Source organism: Cervus canadensis, chromosome 10 (genome assembly GCF_019320065.1).
Source record: "Cervus canadensis isolate Bull #8, Minnesota chromosome 10, ASM1932006v1, whole genome shotgun sequence".
NCBI classification, from domain to species: domain Eukaryota; kingdom Metazoa; phylum Chordata; class Mammalia; order Artiodactyla; family Cervidae; genus Cervus; species Cervus canadensis.
In genome coordinates this window covers 65,905,303-65,909,845 of record NC_057395.1, presented here as the reverse complement: position 1 = coordinate 65,909,845, position 4,543 = coordinate 65,905,303, and positions in this window count along the sequence as shown.

The following is a 4,543-nucleotide window of genomic DNA, read 5'->3' as shown; positions in this document are numbered from 1 at the left end:
GCACCAATACCTTTGCCAAGTACGATAAATGAAAGTTCAAGACTTCTTTGTGGCTCTCTTTATTCTTAGAATATATCCTATTAAGAGGCTAGGAGTCAGAGTCCCGTGGCCAAACTTACTTAAATTAATTGTTTTCTTTGTGTGGTTATATTATAAACTTGACATGCAATTAAGCTCATTTTTCCCCCTTTGTTTTCAAGTTTAGGATTTAGGTTTTCATGTTTTAATTTATTTTATTTTTGAAAATGTAAAATATTTACATGGTTAAAAAGTCAAAACTGTATAAAAATATACTCAGAGAAATCTTACTCCCATCTTTTTCTTCTCTGCTGCATTACCGCCAGTTCCTTATGAGAAACTGTTTTTAATAAGTTTCTGATTTATCCTTCCTTGGTTTCTTTTGCATAATCAAATAAGTATATGTAGAAATAAATAATTTAAACTTTTTCTTACATGAAAGGCAGCATGCTATGCACAATTCTTTACATTTTGTTTAACAACGTGTGTTTTAAATCACTGCACACAGGTTCATTGAGCTCGTCCTCCCAGCTTTTATGGCAGCATAACAATCATTGCGTGTCTGTGCGTGTGTGCCCAGTTGTGTCTGACTCTTTGAGACCCCGTGGAATGTAGCCCGTCAGGATCCTCTGTCCATGGAATTTTCTAGGCAAGAATACTGAAGCAGGTTGCCTTTTCCTACTCTAGGGCATCTTCCTGAACCCAGATTGAACCCTGGGTTCTTATGCATTGGCAGGTGGATTCATCACCACTGTGCCACCTGAGAGGCCCCAAACATTCGTTATATAGAAACAAAGTTCATTTTGTTATTACAAATAACAATGAATACTCTTGTATGGAGGTTTTTAAATATTTGCGTAATTATGTCTTTACAATAAACCCTAGAAGAATCCTGAATCAGAGGGTACAGCCTTTGTCATTCTTCTAGATATTACTGAATTCCCCACCAATGATGTGTAAGAGTGCCTGTGGGCTCCAAGGCTATCAGCATGTGTCGTCAAGCTTTTGAACTTTCGCCTAATTGATGGATGAGAAATGGCACTTCAGGGCAGTCTGATCTGCATTAAAACTTAGTTCCATCTGTACATACATTTCAAACAACCTCGGTAGACTGGACTTCAGGGCTGTCCCAACCGCATGTTTGGTTGGTGGCTGTGACTCCCATCACACCCAGGGGCCAGTGGGATCTCCACAGAGATCCCCCATCTCCTCATCCCCCATCTCTGGTTCCCCAAGGCCACTGACCCTCCTCCCCTCAGCCCCACACTGGGCAAGGCAGCAACTGCTTCCTCCACACAAAGAAGACTCTGAGTGAGGAGGATGACTTGGCCTCTGAGAAATTCTGAAGTCTTGACCTCCTCCACAGCTCAGAGGGCCAGCTGGGGCTGAGGAATGATGAAGCCAGGACCTCAGGGTGTGAAGGACTGGGCTGGGACCACTCTTTGAGGATGCTAGATTGGAGACACAGGGCACCTAATCTCCCTAGAATGTTTGACACAGCGTCTTACTTACCTCTTAGACCTAAGGCTCTTTCACTCCATCCTCTCCTACCTGACTGCCTGTGTGACATGCCTAAAACTTAGAGGTGACCATGTGCACGCTAAGTCGCCTCAGTTGTGTCCGACTCTTTGCAACTCTATGGACTGTAGCCTGCCAGGCTCCTCTGTCCATGGAATTCTCCAGGCAACACTACTGGAGTGGGTTGCCATGCCCTCCTCCAGGGGATCTTCCTGACCCAGGGATCAAACCCAGGTCTCCTGTGTTGGCAGGTGGGTTCTGGTTCTTTACCATAGTGTCACCTGGGAAGCCCAGAGGTGACCATGGTACTCCTGTATTGCAAGCTTTTTTGGTTTTCTAGTTCAGATCTGATCTCTACTCACTTTCTGAATGAAATCTCCCTCTCTACCTATGGATGTCAAGGTGGAAGCTACAATGTCTTTTGTGACCTAGTCTCAGAAGTCACATATATAACTTTCTCTACATCTGATTCTTTCCAGGTGAGTCTAGATCCAGCCCACACTGAAGGGGGCTCCCCTTTGGAAAGGCAGGATTGTTAAGAAATTTGCAGGCATGTTTTAGAATCACCATTCTATCCATCCACCTAGCCAATGAACATTAATTGAGTACCTGTTGCTCACACCTGGCCTTGTGAGCAACTCACAGTCTAGAACCTTGAAAAGAGTGTCATCTGGATCATGAGTGCAAATGCAGTTGTCTGCAGGGTCCAAGAAATAGCATGAACAAATGAACCAGATAGGGACTCTGCTGAGCTGGCTACCCCATGCCTTGATGAAGGGAGAGGTTGCTGGCCAGCTTCAGAAGCTTATGTAAAGCTTCCTTCTTTTTAGACATTGACAACAAATTCAGTTTTTTGGTTTTTTTTTTTTTTTAATTCTTCTGTCTGCCTGGTTTGGTCCATATGCCACTAGTTTGCAGCTACACTGAATTTCTCAGTGTTCTTCTCAAACATTCATTTATTCATTTCACAAACATCTGTATGCACGGGGCCCCTCTCACACATTAAAGAAATGACCTGCAATCAGCCCCTGTATACCCCCTTTTCTTGGCCTGGAGTACCTTCTCATCTTTCTCCCTACATTGAACTCCTATTCCTCCTTCACAACCCAGATGCCAGTGTCCCTCCTCTGGGAAACCTCCTTGGACCCCACCTCTAGTGGGTGTTACTGGTTCTCTCCTGTAGGCTCCTAGCATATTTTCCTCCACAGCTCCATTATAGCACTTTTCTGCTTCTTTCCCCAGAAAGTGAGCTCCTGAGGGTTGAGTGAAAAGACAGGTGCTGCTGAGCAGAAGGGGGAAGATCACCTGGGGCCACTGGGCAGGGCTCCCCAGAGAAGGTGGTCCTGGGAGGATGAATGGGACTTGCAGGAAGGGGATCCCCTGGTGAGGGCAAGAGGATAAGCAAAACCACAGAGGCAGGAAGGCGTGGGTCGTGCCTGAGGCTGGCTGAGGCCCAGCTCCTTCCTCCTTGGACCTCCCTGCAGCTGGCGGGCTCTTGGCTGCCTCCCCAGATAGTGATGGGTGAGGTCTGCAGGGCCCGAGAAGCTCCAAGTAGCTGGGGAAGGGGAGACAGCTGGAACAAGAAACCCAACTCCTAGATGAGTCATCTGTGGAGTCAGTCCTACAATAACAAGACAGGGAGGGCTGGAATAGGAGGGAAAGAGAGGGGGCAGGGGGCTAAGGGGTAGACAGAGGGAAGCAGAAAGGTCCTTAGTGTCCCCACCTTAGGGTCTCCAGCCGCAGATTCCCCTGGGGCCTTGGCTTCTGGTTTCCACTGCCCTTGGAGCTAGACCCTTCTCCAGCCCTCTGCAGCCTCCTTGCTGGTGGGTCTCCCCGCAACCCCTGCCTTCTTTCTGCTGTATCTTCCATCCTGCAGCTAGCAGAATCTTGAAAAAAAAAATCTGATCTCATTACTCCCTCTGTAATTCCCTCCATGGTTTTTCATGGCTCTAAGGAGACAATTCTCATTCTCTGTGACCTGCAGAACCTTGCCCACCTCTCTCACTTCTGGTCGTGTCCCTGCCCCCTTCACTCCGCCTCTAATGTGCCTCCAATCCACTCTCCTGCCACAGGACTTTCGCATGTGCTGTTCCCGCCGACTGTAACGCTCTTCCCTGACTTCTTTCACTAGTTCCTCCTTCCTCTCTTGTCAGATCTCAGCTTAAGCCTTCAGGGCAGCCCTCACAGACCTAGAAGCCACTGGGTTCCTTTGACATGGACTCTGTTTTTCCCTTGAACAACAGTACCCACACATGTATGGTGCATTCATTACTAAGATGTGATCTCTTACCATACTATGAGCTACACAAGGGCAGGGAGGGTCTGTTGTGTTCACCACGCCACCCCAGCACACACATTGTCCCTGGAATAGAGCGGGTGATCAATGAGTGCATCTCAGAACCGCTATCCCCTGCAGGACATAAATGCACATGGGTGTTGCCTCACAGCAGTCAGAGGAGGGAGCCAAAGCAGAAGTTATTGGTTCCATTGTACAGTTGAGAAAACTGAGGTTCAGAGAATTTAGACAAACCCTCATGACCCTGCAGGGAGGTAGTGGAAAGGCAGGAACTTGAACCCAGGGCCCTTACTTATATATCAGGGCTCTCCTTCCATGAAGTGGATTTAAAATATATATATATATATATATATATATATATATATATATTGACTGATTGATTGATTTGGCTGCTTCAGGTCTTAGTTGTGGCATGCAGGGTCTTTTGTTGTGGTGCATGGGTTCTCTAGTTGTGGCTTGCAGACTTAGTTGCTCTGTGGCATGTGGATCTTAGCTCCCTGAACAGGCATCGAACCCGCATCCCCAGCATTGCAGGCAGATTCTTAACTACTGGACCACCAGGGAAGTCCCCATGAAGCAGTTTTAAGAGCAGACCTGATAGCTATCCTGGCTGGGCAGTGTGACACTGCGTGAGTCAACCCCTCTCTGGGTGGATCTCCCTGCTGTAAATTAGGACAATTAAACAAGTGAAGTTTTAAGTCTCGGGGCCAC